At 43.9% G+C, this 21,322-nt stretch overlaps 1 protein-coding gene across 1 annotated transcript in view; it reads right to left on the reverse strand.

Annotated features, from left to right (window-relative positions):
- Positions 1-21,322, reverse strand: part of CPM (carboxypeptidase M) — a 115,832-nt gene that overhangs the window by 81,192 nt on the left and 13,318 nt on the right. The gene's annotated exons all lie outside the window — the stretch shown is intronic.

The raw sequence follows: 21,322 nt of genomic DNA on the forward strand, positions 1-21,322 counted from the left end.
CAATCTAACATGACCGTAGCTTGTAATATCAAAGGACTATCATATTTTAACAGTAAATTGAGCTTTGCAGTGGTGTTTTGCACTAATTGCCAGTAATATTAGGCTATGTATGAAGTATACATGCCGTTTCATGTAGCCACAATTTCATTAGCAGGCTGGATTTACAGTTTTTTCATGGTGTTTTCACTGGCATTTTTCTAATTTTTTTATTTTAGGTTGAAAAAAAAGCTGCGGCAAGATGTTACTTGAATTAAATTCTACAGCAAAATATTGTAAAGTCTACATTCACAATGGCCTAGATTTACTATTGAGTTTGGGACTCGAAAATGGTGCAAGGAGTTACATCTGCTTTTTCTTAGAGATTTGTAAAAAGGGGATGTGGTTTAGTTGAAGAGTGGCATGACTGCACAAAAGGATGCATGGCCCAAGAGGTAACTTTTTGCGGCAAAATGTAAATATCTGAAATAATATAAGACAACTAAACGTCTTAAAGGGATTTTTCCACTAAAGTATTACTATGTAATGAATAGAGAATTCAAATAAAACATTACAATATACATGCCTAGAAATATTGTTCAGTTTTTATGTACTCCGCCTTCCCTCTCAGGGGTAGCCCCTGCTATTTCACTTTCTGGTCCACCTCCTCCTACATTCAATAGTGGATTAACATTCTCAGTAGCTTCTTTGCTCCTTTCCCTATCTCTCGGTGCCATGTAGTCATCTCATACAGATGCAGGTGAAGCAGTCCAGACACCTTTCATTCATTCATTCCTCCTCCTCCTAAATGCATCGGAATATATGTCTCTAGACAGTGGAGAAGTAAATTGCAGAGGCATTACATACCATATGTATCTCTGGGGCTATATGTGAGGGCTAACAAGGGCTAATTGCAATGCATTCTGGGAGAGACAAATGCTTGACGAGCTGCTGCCCACCCTCAGAAAGGGAAGCAGATCCTCCCGTAAATAAAAAAATAAATAAAAATTGTGGCATAGCCAATTTTAAATATTTAGACTGGCAGTCTATAGATGTACCTGATTTATCATACAATTTAATCCACTGTGCTAATTTTGTCATTTTTAAAAACTCTCTCTCTACAGGTCAGTCCTGTCTAAGTAATGCATTTTTCAGTCATTGGCATTTTTATAAAAAGAAAATTAAATTAAGCATGCGCTAGGTATGGTGTTTTTGTCTAACATTTTTTCCATAAGACTTTAAAAGCACAGAGAAAAATGCATGGAATAAATGTTATAACAACCAACAAATTCCTAACCCACTGCTAGAAGATCCTGATAAAATCAGCAGAATTCAAAGGCATTATTTTAATATGTATAAGCCGTTTGTGCAGTGGGTAAAAATTTGTTAGAAAGGGCTTAGAGAAGAATGTAAAAAAAAAAAAAAAAAAAAAAAAATGCTAATCACACTCTACTCCCCAACTGCTCCCATTCTGTATGCATATCAGGTCTCAAAACCTGGAGACCTACTTGAGGTGCTTTGTGGCTGAGAATCAGGAGGACTGGTCCTCATTCTTGTCCTTAGCAGAATTTGCGTTGAATAACCATAGGCAGGAGTCCATGGGTAAGTCGCCATTTTTTGGCGCATACGGTTTCCATCCCCAGTTTGGTACCTTTTCTGGGTCTGGTTCCTCTGGGATGCCAGAGGAGGAGAGATTCTCTTCTGCCTTGTCCTCTATCTGGCGGAGGATTCAAGGGAATTTGGAGAGGATGGGTGAGAGGTATAAACGAATGGCTGACAAGAGACGTATGACTGGTCCGGACCTGTGTGTGGGTGATCTGGTGTGGTTGTCCACTAAGAATATCAAGTTGAGAGTCCCATCTTGGAAACTGGGTCCAAGATTTATTGGTCCGTATAAAATTTCTGCGGTGATCAATCCTGTGGCGTTTCGGCTGGATCTTCCGCAGACTTGGAGGATCCATGATGTCTTCCACAGGTCTTTACTAAAAAAAAAAAATACGCAAAACCGGTGGAGCCATTGCCTCCTCCTCCTGTTCTAGTCGAGGGAAACTTGGAGTTCGAGATCTCCAGGATTCTCGACTCGAGAGTTCTTCGGGGTTCCCTTCAGTACCTGGTACACTGGAGGGGATACGGTCCTAAGGAGGGGATGTGGGTTCCGGAGTCAGATGTCAACGCCAGCCGACTGGTGAGGGCCTTTCATAGGTCCCATCTGGAAAAGGTTGGTCCGGAGGTCACCCGTGGAAGGGGGGGGTACTGTCATGCCCCACTCTGACGATGTGCGGAGGTCGGCCAGGATAGCAGCACGAAGTTAGTGTTTGTTTTGGTGCCGTGCTGGATCCGCCTCTCATCAGGTGCACTGGGTGGAGTCATTAGTTTAAATTGCACTCTAGCCAAGTGATCTGAGCGGATTATACTAATCATTGTGGTCTGGGAAGCTAGGAGGGAAGGCTCCTATTTCCCCACTTCACCATCTCAGGGAATTCAGGGTTTTGTCAGCCCAGGCTGGAGGACACATCACACCTACCTTCAAGGTCTGTATGTGGGCTGAGCAGTGCAGGGAAAGAGGTCAGGGATTAGCTAGGACGTGACCCTTCTCCTGTCTCTCGTCCAGAGCCTGGTTGGTGCGTTTACTGTTATTCGGAGTGCACGCCCGCCGTGACAGATGTCCTCACATATCATCCTGCTGATTTGTGCTGGAGGAGGGGGGCAGGCTGGGAATCAGCCTCTGCTCCTCCTACACAGCAGCGTGATGTGTCACAGTATCCTGCTGCTGCTGATGGGGAACACAGATCATGGGAGGAGCTAGGCGATTGAGGCAAGGAGTATATATTGTATTTTCTTTTTCACTTCCTGTTAAGGGGCACATCTGGGCATAGACACAATGGCCAGGAAGGGGCCCTATTGACTTCTACGGGAGAGTTTTCTGTGCATGCTCTGTGGCCTGTGCAGAGGTCATTGTACAAGGAAAGAATAGATACGATCTGACAATCACCTATTGTGAATGATGGATCCTGCCTTATCTATACACAGCTATGATATAATTATAGGCAGGATTAGAATGAGCTAAAAACTTTCACACTCGCTTTGTCCGGATCCGTCATGGATGGATCCGTTCAGATAATACAACAGTCTGCATACGTTCAGAACGGATCCATTTGTATTATCTTTAAACCTAGCAAAGACGGATCCGTCTTGAACACCATTGAAAGTCAATGGAGGACGGATCCGTTTTCTATTGTGCCAGATTGTGTCAGTGAAAACTCATCCGTCCCGGCACACAATGTAACTCAATGGGGACAGATCCGTTTTCACTTGACACAATCTGGTCGTTTGGCTCAGTTTCATCAGTCTCCAAAGCAGAATGTAGACTGAACTGATGCATTCTGAGCGGATCCTTTTCCATTCAGAATGCATTAGAATGCAAACTGATCTGTTTTGGACTGCTTGTGAGAGCCCTGAACGGATCTCACAAACGAAAAGCCAAAATGCCAGTGTGAAAGTAGACTAACTGCAGTAAAGTAATCTGTACAAAACAAGAAGTGGCGCCAATTATTAGACATAGTGACCAGTGCAAAAACTGCAGGATTTTTAGTTTTAGTTTAAATATAAAAAGTAACATGGAAAATTAAAAATTTCATTAAAAAAAAAATATATATTTACAAATATTCTAAACAAAAAAAAGTAATTAAAACATAAGGTCATTTTCTGATGACACATCCCCTTAAAGTACTTTCAACGAAGGAAGTAAATGCTGTGAAATATTAGAATTTGCTATTTTAAGTGCATTGTTCTGTATTCTGCAGACTATACTTTGTACTGCATCCTATGGCTCCAGTAATATGGATGGCAGCAATTTATTGACAGCATTTGCAAATTTTTCTGAGAGATTTGTAAATTTTTTGCATATATTGATAAATATAGTGAGGAACATAAGTATTTATTTGAACACCCTGTGATTTTGTTCTCCCACTCCCTAAGTTCTCCCACTTAGAAATCATGGAGTGGTCTGAAATTCACATTGTAGGTACATTCCCATTCAGACAGAATAAAAAAAAATATTCAGGAAATCACATTGTATGATTTTTTAAGAATTTATTGGTCTTGCATTGCTGTCCATAAGTATTTGAACACCTGAGAAAAGTAGTGTTAATATTTGGTACAGAAGCCTTTGTTTGCAATTACAGAGGTGAAACGTTTCCTGTAGTTCTTGACCAGGTTTGCACACACTGCAACAGGGATTTTGGCCCACTCCTCCACACAGATCTCTTCTAGATCTGTCAGGTTTCGGGGCTGTCGCTGAGCAACACGGAGTTTCAGCTCCCTCCAAAGATGTTCTATTGGATTTAGGTCTGGAGACTGGCAAGGCCACTCCAAAACCTTGATATGCTTCTTATGGAGCCACTCCTTGGTTATCCTGGCTGTGTGCTTTGGGTCGTTGTTATGTTGGAAGACCCAGCCACGACCCATCTTCAACGCTTTGACTGAGGGAAGAAGGTTGTTGCTCAAAATCTCACAATAAATGGCCCCATTCATCCTCTCCTTAATACAGTGCAGTCGTCCTGTCCCCTTCGCAGAAAAGCACCCCCAAAGCATGATGTTACTACCCCCATGCTTCACAGTAGGGATGGTGTTCTTGGGATGCAACTCAGCCTTCTTTTTCCTCCAAACACACACAAAGACACAAGTTTAGACCAAAAAGTTCTATTTTGGTCTCATATGACCACATGTCTTTCTCCCATGCCTCCCCTGGATCATCCAGATGGTCATTGGCAAACTTCAGACGGGCCCGGACATGTGATGACTTGAGCAGGGGAACCTTCCGTGCAATGCAGGATTTGAAACCACAACAGCGTAGTGTTCTACCGACAGTGACCTTTGAAACTGTGGTCCCAGCTCTCTTCATGTCATTGACCAGCGCCTCCCTTGTAGTTATTGGCTGATTCCTTACCTTTCTTATCATCAGTGATACCCCATGAGGCGAGATCTTGCATGGAGCCCCAGTCCAAGGGAGACTGTCACGGATAAGGGGAAGGGGAAAACACAGATACACAGAAAAGGAAGTAGATAACAGTCTAGGTCTCAAAAGCTAAGGAAGAGGGATGGTGACCTCCTAGTAATCCCTAGGCCTTTCCCTAACTTCTGCCAGTATGAGCAGATCCTGATGGTGGAAATGCTCATACGCCGGATACCTATGCCCTGCTAAAACGGACGAGCCCTAGGATAGGTAGCAGGAGTCGAGACAGCTGGTTCCTTCCCAGATGAAGAAACCCGCGTCTCCCTGAGTCCTAGAACCAAAACACACCTGAGAACAACAAACAGAAAAGGCAACTAAAACTTTGAGATGTGTGGAGAAGCAGGAGATCCAAGACAAACAAGCTCTAGCAACTCCAAGAGGAAATATCAACCGCATGGTCAGCAGAGTGGTGTGGACCTAAGTAGAGCCTCGTCACTGATAACAAGCAGAACCTGAGGAGAGGTGAGATCCTGCCAAACAACAACATACAAAAAGGAAAACAGGGAGACCTGTCAGATAGCCTCAAGTGTAGCAAGTCTATCCGATCTCCTCACCTCTGTCACGGGGGGGGGGGGGGGGGGGGACCGTGACAGAGACTGATCGTCGTCTTTAGCCTCTTCCATTTTCTAACAATTGCACCAACAGTTGATCTATTTTCACCAAGCTGCTTGGCAATTGTCCTGTAGCCCTTTCCAGCCTTGTGGAGGTCCACAATTTTGTCTCTGGTGTCTTTTGACAGCTCTTTGGTCTTGCCCATGGTAGTAGTTGGCATCTGACTAACTGTCGGGGGGACAGGTGTCAGCAGTGCAAGACAAATAAATTCTTTTAAAAAATCATACAATGTGATTTCCTGATTTATTTATTTTTATTCTGTCTCAGAGTGGGAAGGCACCTACAGTGTAAATTTCAGACCCCTCCATGATTTCTAAGTGGGAGAACTTGCAAAATCGCAGGCTGTTCAAATACTTCTGTTCCTCACTGTAACTTGACTGCACCAAAATTTAGTTTTCCCCACCATCCACTATAGTGCCCTTTTTATTGAAACTAATGTCCACATCTAGCATATGATGTCATAATTTTCAAGGTAGTTCACTTTGACTCATTACATACATCTGTAGTTTTGTGACAGAAGCTCCTTCAGTCCTGTGAGAATAACTTCTCCTGTTCTCCTTTGTTCCTTCAGCTGACTGTACCAGGGTGACTTCAGCTGGAGCGTCAATGCTTCACTGTCCATTATACAAAAGGCCAACCACATCAAATGCCTATCTTTTAGTACACTGCTGTTCGCCCATGATAGATTCTCTGTGATAGCAACCCTTTTAAAGCTCTGGAAATTATATATTTTTCTTTGAAAATGTTAACTATTATCTGATGTAGTGCAGCTACATTTATACTCTACATATATTGTTAGTTGGTATTCACCTATGTGCATGCCTTTGATCTCCTGACTTAACCAGTTTACTTGATGTGGTATTTCCATTTGTTGTCCATACCTTGCATATTTGCTGCGACAAAAATAACTACAAAAAGAAAGTGTGCTATGAACGTACATCAATGAGTATGCACATTTTCACTGTAAAGGGTGTGTCATGTCTAATTTAGGCGTATTTCAGCTTAGTAAATGACCCCCTTTGTCCAGAGGATTTTGCTCCACATCCCCTTGCATAGGCCTAAATTTAGATTTACTCTACCATTCTGCAATTTTTTTTATTTCGCTTACAAATGCAAAATCAATGAATCATTAGACATTTCCAACTATTTTTATGGAGTAGAGTCTGGGCAGCTCCTTTAAATAGCTTGCATCACTGCTGCTGTAAGCTCATGAAAGACAATAAAGTCAGTCATTCTGTTTTCTCAGGTCTTTTTTCTTAGTCTTCACACAGAAGGACAATGTTAGTGATACCATGTCAAAATTCTAATCCAGAGACTCCAGAGTCCCAGGCAGTGGTTCTTCTAACTGAGTTATTGCTGATGCTGGACAGTACCCTGGCATAATCTATTGTATAGGACAGGGGTAGGCAACCTCCAGCACTCCAGCTGTTGTGAAACTATAACTCCTAGCATTCATACTTGCTTAGTACTTCTCAGAACTCTCATAGAAATGAATGGAGCATGCTGGGAATTGTAGTTTCACAACAGCTGAAGTTTGATGACCCCTAGTTTAGGTCCTCTTGAGCCTTGCCTCTTGAGATTCTGTGGCAGCTAGCACATGATCCTGGTCTTGTTTTAATGCTTAGATCTTAAAACAGCCTGAAATATATCAGGTTAAAGCAGCTTTCCTCCACTTCAGCTGGCTGTGATCTCAGCCAGTGTGGGGGAGGAGGGGGAAATTGGCACCGGGGAACATGCTGACAGGCTGCAGGGAGAAAAGGAGAGGCATTTGGACAATGTGCCAGGTGTCTACTTTCAGAAACTATACGGTTATGGGGTAGTTTGTATGAATTTTTATTTATACATGTCAAACCTGCGAAAAGTGTCCTGGCTACCAGAGTGTGTCCAAACACCCCTGGCTGCAAAAAGGTTAAAAGTCATTCATGCTGAATGACAGATGTGCATTCCGTCAATGGAAGCCCAGACTAGATCAGATCAAGAGATTTATTAGCATTTTTTTGTTTTAACTTATGGCACAGTCACTCCTGAAAACAACCTTCACAGACCATTAAAAAGTTGTTCAAAAAATGGCTGTTTTTCAATGTATAATGTGTATTTTTGCATGGTGCCCACTGCAGAAACCCGAGGCTGACCCTCACACGTCTATGGCATTTTAAACTGCAAAGCACAGCAGAATACCCCTTTCAAAGCAGCCAACCTGCATGTGGCTACCAACAGGAAATTGTGGCAAGAATAGACACGTCAGTTCTTTTTTACACACCCAGAATAAAACTTACTGGCATTACCCATTGAAATTGAGAGGAAGGAAGGGATGCCCACTAGTGTGAGAACATAAAATGCTCAAATTTTTTTCTCATTCAAGAGTTTTATTAGTTTTCCATTTTTTTTTAACATACAAAACATTCACCTTACACAGGTTACTTTCACATATGCATTTAGCATTTCGGTTTTGAGATCAGTAGGTAAAAAAAACTGAACGAACTGGAACAGAATGCATCCTGATCTAGTTTGTTCTATTTTGTCCCCATTGACAATAAATGTGGTCAAAACAGAAGTGTTTTGCCCCGGTTTTGGGATCTTCTGCCAGATCTCAAAACCAGAATGCAAAATGCATATGTGAAAGTAGCCAGAGAAAAGGTGATGAATATCACCTGTGATGTAGAACACAGTAGAAAGCATATACCCTTGAAGCGATCAGTAGAAGTTGTAACAAAGGGTGCAAAGTGCTCACATTTTTAAATACATGAAATGCCAAAATTAGAGGTGGGACGACGAATCCCTCGAATTTTGCTGGATTCATGGACTCAAATCCCAACGTCATTTACGAAATTTGAATCCGACGAATCCCACCGCGATGTCACGTCCCCGGCCCTCATGAGACGCCTGCTATTTCCCCAGTGGCGTCGCCAAGGGGGGCCCAGAGGGGGCCACACCCCCCCCCCTACATCACACTGTGCCCCCATTCATTTTGACCGCTCACAGGAGTGTACATTTCTCCTAAACTGTAATCGGTATCCTCTAACCTGGTCCTGCAGTAACTTTAACTTTAAATCAGCGCTCGCTCGGTAACAACTAACAGGCAGTGCGGGCCGCGCACCTGCTCCTCCCACTAGGCAGTGCAGGCACGTGATGTCACGGTGAGCGCCGCCCGCGCACTGCCTGTAGGCTGTAGCCTGGCCCTGTTACCGAAGCTAGCTGAGGGGTGGTGTAAGGTACTAGTAGAGATGAGCGGCCGCTTATTTAAAGTTAAAGTTACTCCAGAATATGGATTACAGTTTAGAAATGTGACTGTCAAATGTACACTCCTGTGAGTGGCAGGGAGGGGGATCTGTGGATAACACTGTTGTGGTGGTGGGGGGATCATATTAAAATAATATTGAGTTTGGATAACTTTGTTTTTTACACCGTTGACACAATTCTTATGTACAGGATTCGAGATCCTTTTCGGATTCAAAAAAAATTGGATTTGTTCCACCTCTAGCCAAAACCATGCCACTAAAAGCAGCTCAGACAATAAGGACTGCATTACAATGGGCAATGGTCGCCCAGTTCATCGTTAAACTTTCATTAGCGATGATCTGGCAGTGTAATACTGCCGCCGATTATGGTAATTGGAATCTTTCAACAGATTAAAAAATCATAATTCTCCACTGACAAAGCTATTTACACTGATTTCCATGTAAGCAGTATTGTACTGCGAGTCACTAACTTGAAGTTTGATTGCAGGGAGATAATCTTCTCGTTAAGTATATACTGTATCACAAAGTGCACACAGAAAAACAAGAAGTGAATGAAATGCCTCAGAGTCAGTGTGCGCCATATACAGGTGTGGACTTGTAAAAGACAGTACTGAATAGAGAATCACCTTTGTGCACATACGTCATCTTGTTGTCATAGCAGCAGGTCACCCTTCACTTGTTTCTCTATGCACTCCTCAAAGCAGTGGTGTAAAACTAGATATTTCAGGGTGATAATATATAAAATCCTATGAAGCCTACATTATATTAATAGTGGCTTTGAAAAAAGGTGGTTTATACCTAGACCATATTGCAACCATCTTACCTACAGCATGCAGCTCATAGACACTTTCTTCCAAAAATGGTGCCACAATATTCCACAGGCCTAGGCACAGCTCAGCTCCATTGAAGTGAATGGGACTGAGCTGTGATACCAAGCACAGCCGCTATACAATATCCAGCTCTGTGCTTGGTAAGCAGGGAGAAGGCTGAGGCACTCACACGAGCGCCAATACCTTCTCAAACAGCTGATCGTGCTTCACACAGTTTAATGCTGCCTTAGTGCCCCCATCACAGTAGTTCTGCCATGTAACTGCCCCTATACAGCAGAATGCCCCCTTCACTGCCCCCCCACAGTATAATGCTTACTTCTGTGCTCCCACACAGTAGAATTACCCCTTTAGTGCCACAACTTAGTAAAATGCCCTCTTAGTGCCCTCTGCAGTAGAAGGTCTCCTTTAGTGCCCCCATGCCGTAGAATTCCCCCTTTAGTGCCCTCACACAATACAATGCCCTTTTTAGTGCCCCAATACAGTAGAATGCCCTTTTTAGTCCCACCACATGGTAGAATACCCCATTTAGTGCCCCCACACATAATGCCCATGTAGTACCCCCACACTGTAGAATGCCCCCTTTAGTGCTTTTACACAGTAGGTTCCCACATAGTAGAAGGTCCCCTTTAGGTCCCCACACTGTAGAATGCCCCTTTAGTGACAAATACAGAAATTGAAGCAACACAAACCCCTCAACTTGGAGACATTAGTGCACGGAGCCCGAAGCAACCAGTACAAACAACAAAGAGAGGAAAGATCCAGTACTCAATATTTCCAAATAACATACAATGTTTAATAAAGTCTATTACAATTCATCATGAGCACATACCGCATAGCTGGCTGACGCGTTTCAGACTGAAAGTTCTTGATCATGAGTCAATGTGAACAAATAATACAAAAGACATTTAAAATGATAAAATGGCCACATGCACGGGTGTAGCAACCAGAATTAACTATAGGAGTTAATTGCAACAGATTAAATCCAGTCTTTGATTAAGACCTTCTGGAACTCTGGTTTGTAATAAGAAAATCCAGAATGTTTCTCAAGACTGGATTTAATCTGTTATTCGCTCCTATAGTTAATTCTGGTTGCAGTAGGTATGCCTCCTTTAATCGTTCCATACAGTAGAATGCACCCTTTAATGCCCCACACACCATAGAATGCCCCCTTTAGTGCCGACCCCTGTATTGTTCATAAAATAAAATATAAATAAACACTCACCTCGCCTCTTTCCCCCAGAGAATGGCACTCATCTTGCCCTCTCCAGCAGCAGGGGCAATGAAATGACATTGGGTCTGCTGCACTGAGCACAAGAGAGAAGGGACTGGGCAATGTTAGTCTGTTATTCCTTAGGACGCAGGAGCGAAAGTAGCTGGAGTGGTGAGTAGTCAGTGTCTGTGCTGTTAGCATGCCAACTTTCCTTGACTGATGCCCCTCTGGGCATGTCAAATCAGTGCTAGGTCTGCAAGCAGGGTGTCAGAATGGTGTCAGGGTGTCAGAGTTAAGGCAGAACGGGTGTACAACACTGACTATTCACCACTACAACACTGCCCAGATTACTATTGGTGAACAATGTGCACCATTTTATCATTTCTTTTGTTTTCCTCATTTTACATATGGCTCTGGATAGATTGGAGCTTGGGCAGAGAAGTGGCAGATGAGGTTTAACACTGACAAAATGTAAGGTTATGCACATGGGAAGAAATAATGCAAGTCACCAGTACATACTAAATGGTAAAACACTGGGTAACACTGACAAGGAAAAGGATCTAGGAATTTTAGTGAACAGCAAACTAAGCAGTAAAAAACAGTGTCAGGCAGCTGCTGCCAAGGCCAACAAGATAATGGGTTGCATCAGAAGGGGCATAGATGTTCGTGATGAGAACATAGTCCTACCACTTTACAAATCCCTAGTCAGACCACACATGGAGTACTGTGTACACAGGGCCGGTGCAAGGATTTTTGCCAACACAAGCGAAGCTACATTTTGCCCCCCCCCCCCCCCCCCGCTCACCGGTCCACTGGCCAATAAGACGCACCTAGGTTTTAGAGGAGGATAATATGAAAAAAATATATTCCATTACACCTCAGGTCAGACCAGCCAGCAATCAGACCCCCAATGCCTCAGATCAGCCCCCGCATGTCAGCCATTAGCCCCCCATGTCACATTTCTCCCCCTCAAGGCCTCCATGTTAACACCTGAGTGGGGCTGTGACTGTCTGACTTCTGCTGCTGGCTGCGTCTTCAGTCTGACTGACGGCTGTGTCTGTTAGTCAGACGAGACACAAGTTATGGTACGTTCACTCTTGCCATATCGATTGCCACTCAGCTTTCCCAGGAACAGATATGCCTAGGTGATGGCCCAATAGAATGAGAATAGAAGCAGAATAAAACAAATCAAGGAATCATTGTCATCTTCCGGTCTATTCTGAATCTTAAGAAGATGGCCGAGATGAGTTTCTCCGGGGTTGTATAGACCTCTAGCTGCCATCATAGACGCTAAGTATGATGATGTTTACTGATGACACTTATAAATGGACATTAGTGATCTCACCTTCCTCCCCCGTAAGTATTATCACTTATCCCACAACTCTGAATGCTGCAGCTTCCATATCTGCCTCTCCACACGGAGCGTGACTCAGACGGTCAAACCTTTCCCCTTAATTTAATTCCATTAATAAAGTACTAACCACACCATGGGGCTGATGCAACAGATCATGAATATTCTCATCCCTGTTACAGGAAGATGAAATATTAAATATTCATTTACAGCAATGAACCCAGAAAGCAACATTGCAATTATATCTCTACTCTTGACTCCTTCGGTGTATGAAATAAGGGGCCACAAGGGACGTAACACGTGGCCTACTGTATAGCGTTCTCACATGAGGACCCCTCACAGTCACTAATTATCTGACGGGACCTCAAATGCATTACTGGGATTCTCCCCTGCAGGTGATGATTTCCTGCAGTGCTCAGCTCAGCTCCTTTCTTAATGAACCCAGGACGCCGGACGGTGAGCGCAAACACAACACAGACACAGTCAGCTCGCCTCACCTCTAGTCCCTGCTTCAATTTCTTGGTCCCACACCTCGGATTCAATTTCTTGGCGGGCGCAGGCCGCGGCTGCCTGTGTCTACTCACGCCCCCCCTGTGCAGGTGACTTGTCAGTTGTCACTAGTGGCAGCCAGAGCGGCGCGCTGAGCCAATGAATGAATATCATTCATCTATCTATGATCATCTATCTCTGCCTAAGTGCCTAGCTAGCTATGTTGCCCTGCCGGCCGGGCGGCCTGGCACACAGCCGCACACGCAGGCTCGGGGGGGGGGCGGGCCTTTGATATCTGTTGCCCTGAGTCCCTGACTACTCTAGACTAGACGATCGCCGCGGCCGGCACACAGGGCGGGCGCGGCAGGTTCAATAAGTCAAGTGCAAAAAAAAAAAAAAAGCATTCATTCATTCTTCCATTCTTCCGCCCTGCGCAGGGCGCGCCCTAAGGCGGCCGCTTGGTCTGCCTTATGGTAGCGCCGGCCCTGTGTGTACAGTTCTGGGCTCCTGTGAACGAGGCAGACATAGCAGAGCTGGAGAGGGTTCAGAGGAGGACAACTAATGTAATAACTGGAATAGATGGCCTACAGTACCCTGAAAGATCATCAAAATTAGGGTTATTCACTTTAGAAAAAAAGATGACTGAGGGGAGATCTAATTACTATGTATAAATATATCAGGGGTCAGTACAGAGATCTCTCCCATCATCTATTTATCCCCAGGACTGTGACTGTGACGAGGGGACATCCTCTGCGTCTGGAGGAAAGAAGGTTTGTACACAAACATAGAAAAGGATTCTTTACGGTAAGAGCAGTGAGACTATGGAACTCTCTGCCTGAGGAGGTGGTGATGGTGAGTACAATAAAGGAATTCAAGAGGGGCCTGGATGTATTTCTGGAGCGTAATATTACAGGCTATAGCTACTAGTGCAGCACGCCAGACCTGCAGGGTATTGCAACAGTGAGGTCACGGTATGGGCAATCGAGGGTTACTCACTTTTCTGAGGAAAACCCTGGGCAGGCATGCGACAGTGAAGGAGAGGTAGACACTAGTTCCTCTGGGGCACACTCTGGATGTAGGGACCTGGCCTGATGGTGTGTGAGGTGCCCTGGATGTTGCAGGTATTTTGAGTGCCTTAGGTAAGGTCCCTTTAACCTCTTAAGGACATAGGGCGTACAGGTACGCCCTTGTGCCCTGGTACTTAAGGACACAGGGCGTACATGTACGCCCTGTGTATTTCTGATCACTGCCGTGCGGCTGGCAGTTATCGGAACGCGGTGCCTGCTCAAATCATTGAGCAGGCACCTAGGCTAAATGCGCGGGGGGGTCCCGTGACCCCCCCCATGTCGGCGATCGCGGCAAACCGCAGGTCAATTCTGACCGCGGGGATCAGAAACTTTAGGATTCCAAAAATGTTCCTGCATCCCTCCCCCCTGCACCCCTGAGTTATTTGAGCACGGTGGGAGGTGCAGGGGGAGGGTTGCGGGCGGTGCGGGAGGCGGGCGGTGCGGTAGGCGGGATCGCGATCCCCCGCCCGCCTCCCCTTGAATAATCGTTGGTTTCTAGTGGGTATACCAGGGTGCCAGCACATTGCTGGCACCCTGGTATAAACGGCTGACATCGGTGATGCGATGTCAGCCGTTTAACCCTTTCCATACCGCGGTCCGTACGGACCGCTGTATGGAAAAGGTTAACAGCGCAGGGAGCTCCCTCCCTCTCCCATCGGGGGGCTGCTGTGCCTTTGCAGCCCCCCGAATGGAGAGGGAGAGAGCTCCCAGGCAGCCCCCCCAGAGCCCCGTCCTTACCCTTCCCCGTCTGCGCAGTTCTGACCATAACTGAGCAGACGGGGAAGGTTCCCATGGCAACAGGACGCCTTCTCAGGCATCCTGCTGTCCATGGTGCTGAACAGATCTGTGCTGAAAGGCATAGATCTGTTCAGACAAAGTGTAAAATACAGTAAAGTACTATATATTGTACTGTACTGTATTATACAGACATCAGACCCACTGGATCTTCAAGAACCAAGTGGGTCTGGGTCAAAAAGAAAATAAAGTAAAAATCAAAAAACACATTTATCACTGATTAAAAATAAAAAAAATTAAATTCCCTACACATGTTTGGTATCGCCGCGTCCGTAACGACCTGATCTATAAAACGGTCATGTTACTTTACCCAAACGGTGAACGCCATAAAAATAAAAAATTAAAAACTATGATGAAATTGAAATTTTGCCCACCTTACTTCCCAAAAAAGTTAATAAAAGTGATCAAAAAAGTTGTATGTACTCCAAAATTGTAACAAACAGTCATCTCATCCCGCAAAAATCATACCCTACCCAAGATAATCGCCCCAAAACTGAAAAAACTATGGCTCTTAGACTATGGAAACACTAAAACATGATTTTTTTTGTTTCAAAAATGAAATCATTGTGTAAAACTTACATAAATAAAAAAAAGTATACATATTAGGTATCGCCGCGTCCGTATCGACCGGCTCTATAAAAATATCACATGACCTAACCCCTCAGGTGACCACCGTAAAAAAAAAAAAAAAAAAAAAAAAAAAGGTGTAAAAAAAGGAATTTTTTGTCATCTTACTTCACAAAAAGTGTAACAGCAAGCGATCAAAAAGTCATATGCACCCCAAAATAGTGCCAATAAAACCGTAATCTCATCCCGCAAAAAATGAGACCCTACTTGAGATAATCGCCCAAAAACTGAAAAAACTATGGCTCTTAGACTATGGAGACACTAAAACTTTTTTTTGTTTTAAAAATTAATTCATTGTGTAAAACTTACATAAATAAAAAAAATTGTATACATATTAGGTATCGCCGCGTCCGTGACAACCTGCTCTATAAAATTACCACATGATCTAACTGGTCAGATGAATGTTGTAAATAACAAAAAAAAAAAAACGGTGCCAAAAAAGCTATTTCTTGTTACCTTGCCGCACAAAAAGTGTAATATAGAGCAACCAAAAATCATATGTACCCTAAACTAGTACCAACAAAACTGCCACCTTATCCCGTAGTTTCTAAAATGGGGTCACTTTTTTGGAGTTTCTACTCTAGGGGTGCATCAGGGGGGCTTCAAATGGGACATGGTGTCAATAAAACCAGTCCAGCAAAATCTGCCTTCCAAAAACCGTATGGCATTCCTTTTCTTCTGCGCCCTGCCGTGTGCCCGTACAGCGGTTTATGACCACATATGGGGTGTTTCTGTAAACTACAGAATCAGGGCCATAAATAATGAGTTTTGTTTTGCTGTTAACCCTTGCTTTGTAACTGGAAAAAAAATATTAAAATGGAAAATCTGCCAAAAGTGAAATTTTGAAATTGTATCTCTATTTTCCATTAAATCTTGTGCAACACCTAAAGGGTTAACAAACTTTGTAAAATCAGTTTTGAATACCTTGAGGGGTGTAGTTTCTTAGATGGGGTCACTTTTATGGAGTTTCTACTCTAGGGTTGCATCAGGGGGGCTTCAAATGGGACATGGTGTCAAAAAAACTGTCCAGCAAAACCTGCCTTCCAAAAACCATATGGCGCACCTTTCACTCTACGCCCCGCTGTGTGGCCGTACAGTAGTTTACGGCCACATATGGGGTGTTTCTGTAAACTGCAGAGTCAGGGCAATAAAGATACAGTCTTGTTTGGCTGTTAACCCTTGCTTTTTTAGTGGAAAAAAATTGGTTAAAATGGAAAATTAGGCAAAAAAATGAAATTCTCAAATTTCATCCCCATTTGCCAATAACTCTTGTGCAACACCTAAAGGGTTAACGAAGTTTATAAAATCAGTTTTGAATACCTTGAGGGGTGTAGTTTATAGAATGGGGTCATTTTTGGGTGGTTTCTATTATGTAAGCCTCGCAAAGTGACTTCAGAGCTGTAGTGGTCCCTAAAAATTAGGTTTTTGTAAATTTCTGAAAAATTTCAAGATTTGCTTCTAAACTTCTAAGCCTTGTAACAGCCCCAAAAAATAAAATATCATTCCCAAAATAATTCAAACATGAAGTAGACATATGGGGAATGTAAAGGCATCACAATTTTTAGGGGTATTACTATGTATTACAGAAGTAGAGAAACTGAAACTTTGAAATTTACAAATTTTTCCAAATTTTTGTTAAATTAGGTATTTTTTGGTGCAAAAAAAATATTTTTTTTTACTTCATTTTACCAGTGTCATGAAGTACAATATGTGACAAAAAAACAATCTCAGAACGGCCTGGATAAGTCAAAGCGTTTTAAAGTTATCAGCACTTAAAGTGACTCTGGTCAGATTTGCAAAAAATGGCCTGGTCCTAAGGTGTAAAAAGGCTGTGTCCTTAAGGGGTTAAGGATCGTGACGCCAGTGCCTGTAACGGTGGCACACCGGTTTGCAGGAGGATTAATGGAGTACACAGTTGGTAAACCAAACGTTGCTTTACTTTAGACAACAGTCCAACTTTATACAAGCAGTTGCAGTGGTGTATAATGCAGTCCTTTATAGTACAAATGCACAGCAGGTTTCAATCTTGCAAGATACTTGGAGGGTTATACAGTTAATGCTTTGCAGTACAATGCCGCTCTATCCCCGCCGCTATGCTAGCTGGCTGGATCCCAAGGCCCGGATGCCTAATTGCTGGCTTGAATCCTTGGTATATCAATTCCTTCCTCCAGTATTGGCACTTGCTTAAGGTTACAGTACCTTTGTTTCCTAGTTGGCTTCTCTGCTGGAGTGGAAAGGTGGCTGCAGGTTTCTCCCAGGAGGTGCTCTCCTACTACTGGGGTGTCTCAACTGAGCTAGCTTAGGCCTCTTTCACACTTGCGTTGTCCGGATCCGGCGTGTACTCCACTTGCCGGAATTACACGCCGGATCCGGAAAAACGCAAGTGTACTGAAAGCATTTGAAGACGGATCCGTCTTCAAAATGCTTTCAGTGTTACTATGGCAGCCAGGACGCTATTAAAGTCCTGGTTGCCATAGTAGGAGCGGGGGAGCGGTATACTTACCATCCGTGCGGCTCCCGGGGCGCTCCAGAGTGACGTCAGAGCGCCCCATGCGCATGGATGACGTGCCATGTGATCACGTCATCCATGCGCCTGGGGTGCCCTGACGTCACTCTGGAGCGCCCCGGGAGCCGCACGGGCGGTAAGTATGCTGCTCCCCCGCTCCCCGCTACACTTTACCATGGCTGCCAGGACTTTAGCGTCCTGGCAGCCATGGTAACCACTCTAAAAAAGCTAAACGTCGTATCCGGCAATGCGCCGAAACGACGTTTAGCTTAAGGCCGGATCCGGATCAATGCCTTTCAATGGGCATTCATTCCGGATCCGGCCTTGCGGCAAGTCTTCAGTTTTTTTGGCCGGAGCAAAAAGCGCAGCATGCTGCGGTATTTTCTCCGGCCAAAAAACGTTCCGTTCCGGAACTGAAGACATCCTGATGCATCCTGAACGGATTTCACTCCATTCAGAATGCATTAGGATAATCCTGATCAGTATTCTTCCGGCATAGAGCCCCGACGACGGAACTCTATGCCGGAAGACAATAACGCAGGTGTGAAAGAGCCCTTAGGCCCCTTTCACACGGGCGAGTTTTCCGTGCGGGTGCGATGCGTGCGGTGAACGCACTGCACCCGCACTGAATCCTGACCCATTCATTTCTATGAGACTGTGCACACGAGCGGTGATTTTCACGCATCACTTGTGCGTTGCGTGAAAATCGCAGCATGCTCCTCTTTGTGCGTTTTTCACGTAACGCAGGCCCTATAGAAATGAATGGGGTTGCGTGAAAATCGCATGCATCCGCAAGCAAGTGCGGATGTGGTGCGATTTTCACGCATGGGTTCTAGGTGACAGTCTATTCACTGTATTATTTTCCCTTATAACATGGTTATAAGGGAAAATAATAGCATTCTGAATACAGAATGCTTAGTATAATAGTGCTGGAAGGGTTAAAAATAATAAAAAAAAGTTAACTCACCTTCTCCTCTTGTTAGCGTAGATCCCGGTCTGTTCTTTAGCTGTGGACTGAATGACCTGAGGTGACGTCAGATCACATGCTCCAATCACATGGTCCATCACCATGGTGATGGAGCATGTGATCTGACGTCATCAAAGGTCCTTTAGCCACAGCTAAAGAACAGACCGGCCTCTACGCGAACAAGAGGAGAAGGTGAGTTAACTTTTTTATTATTTTTAACCCTTCCAGCACTATTATACTAAGCATTCTGTATTCAGAATGCTATTATTTTCCCTTATAACCATGTTATAAGGGAAAATAATACAATCTACAGAACATCAATCCCAAGCCCGAACTTCTGTGAAGAAGTTCGGGTCTGGGTACCAAACATGCGCGACTTTTCTCACGCGAGTGCAAAACGCATGACAAAGTTTTGCACTCGCGCGGAAAAATCGTGCATTTTCCCGCAACGCACCCGCCTCTTATCCGGGCAAAAAACATGACGCCCGTGTGAAAGAGGCCTTAGCCTCAGGAGCTTCAGGCTGACTAGGTGATGCTTCTAGTCCCCTGGCATACACTAACTCTCCCCTGTCTGGGCCGTCCTATATATATCTAGGGCTCTCTAGCTCCCTCTAACGTCTGGGAGGCTAAACTGCACCCTGACAGGCCTGACACCAGATAATACAGGGAAATGCATGCACATGACAGTAAATACATTAACCCTCGTGTAGTGCCCACCTTTACCTAGTGGACACTACACTAGAGAGGGGTCGTTAATCCAGGGAGTTATTCTGATTGCCTGATTGGAGTCGGGAAGGAATTTTTGCCCCTTAAGTGGGGAAAATTGGCTTCTACCTCTCAGTTTTTTTTTTCCTTCTTCTGGATAAACCTGCAGGATAACAGGCTGAACTGGATGGACAGATGTTTTTTCTCAGCCTTATAAACTATGTTACTTTAACGTTGTTAACAAGCACTATAACATCATGGTGTCAGTTTAAAGACATTATTCCACTAAAAATATTCTACAATTTTCAAACTGGCACATGCCTCTAAATACTTTTGTAATTGCATGTAGTAAAAAAAAAAAAATTTGTATAGCCCCTGGGTAACTCAATAAAATGTATCTGTATAGCACCAGCTGCTATTTGTTATTTTTCTTATTACTCTGTCCACCTCACTGAGATGGTCACACATGCTCACTTTACATCTTCAACTGTCACCAGCCATATCTTCTGTTACAAACTGTGGTAGTTATAACAAAAGAGCTACAGCAGAAAGGACATACCCCCTGAGAAAGGACATGCCCCATGCACTGCCAGCTTGAAATAAATCTAGCAGAACAATTGGGGCAGTGGATGAGGAGATCTCAGGATCCATGTGAGGTACAGGTGGTTCTAGCTTTGTTAGAAAGAGATTGTCATGTACTATATAATGTCTGAATTGTTGCATGAATCATGGGATAACCACATTAATCACCAAAACTCTAGTGACAGGTTTCCTTTAAAGAGAGTGTGTTATCGCCCAAAAAAAAAAAGTTTCATAGTAAGCATACTGCTATGTACGGTAGGTGCCCCAAAACAATCATATTATACTTTGCACCATTTCTTGTGAAAATCTGGTCCTCTAAGGGATCCGCAAAACACGGACTATGATAGAAATGCCTTTTCTTGTCCGTGGCTGCGGACAAGAATAGGACAAGTTGTTTTTTTTTTGCGGAGCCGCAGAACAGAAGTGCGGATGTGGACAGGACACTGTGTGCTGTCCGCATCTTTTGCCGCCCCATTGAAAATGAATGGGTCCGCACCCGTTCCACAAAATTGTGGAACGGGTGCAGACCCATTTTGCGGACGTGTGAATGGACCCTTATCATGAAAAATGCTTCTTTAAAAAAAAAAAATTGGATCATCATGAGTGGGGTTGTTTTGTCTGGAGCACCTTGCTTCCCTTGTGTCATTGCTACCAGCTCTTAGGGACTGTGAGTCAAACAAGAAAGGGAGGCCTGGGCAGAGTTACTAGTGGAGCGATGGTGCACCAAATGAAGTGGCCCTGCCCTCTATATGATATCAATGACCTATCCAATATCTGTAGCCCAGACAACCCCTTTTTGAATAATGTTTTACCTTCTGAATGGAATCAAGGGAAATGATAAAGTTGTATACATTTTCATGATACGCTAAACATGCCACTGAACACTCAGACTAGCTCGTTTGTCAGGTGATGGCATCTGTTATGTGTCACTAAAAGTCATCATTTGTCAGCAGAATATTGTCCCATGTAAACAGGCGATGTGCTGCTGACAAATAAAAACTGTATGGGACCAAGTGATCGTGTTAACAATTGTTTGTCCCCATATACATGAAGGTGGCCATATGTGAACACCACTTAACTAGCGATATTATGCAGCACGTTGACCAGCACAGATTAACGAGCAGAAATCTGACCATCTAAAAAGGTCCTTATAAAAAATGCAAGATAATAAAAATTTGGCTGCATGTGTAAGAGACATTAATTGCTTTTTTCATATATATAGGATCATTGTAAGTGAGATGAAGATGCCCGATGACAAGAGTGTATTCTATGAAAATGATTTTTAGGTCAGCATAAAACAAGAAATAGGTGCCCAACGAGCAAATTGCTTTTAAATGGGTATTCCGTTGTTA

The sequence above is a fragment of the Bufo gargarizans genome, chromosome 2 (genome assembly GCF_014858855.1).
Source record: "Bufo gargarizans isolate SCDJY-AF-19 chromosome 2, ASM1485885v1, whole genome shotgun sequence".
Lineage (NCBI taxonomy): Eukaryota > Metazoa > Chordata > Amphibia > Anura > Bufonidae > Bufo > Bufo gargarizans.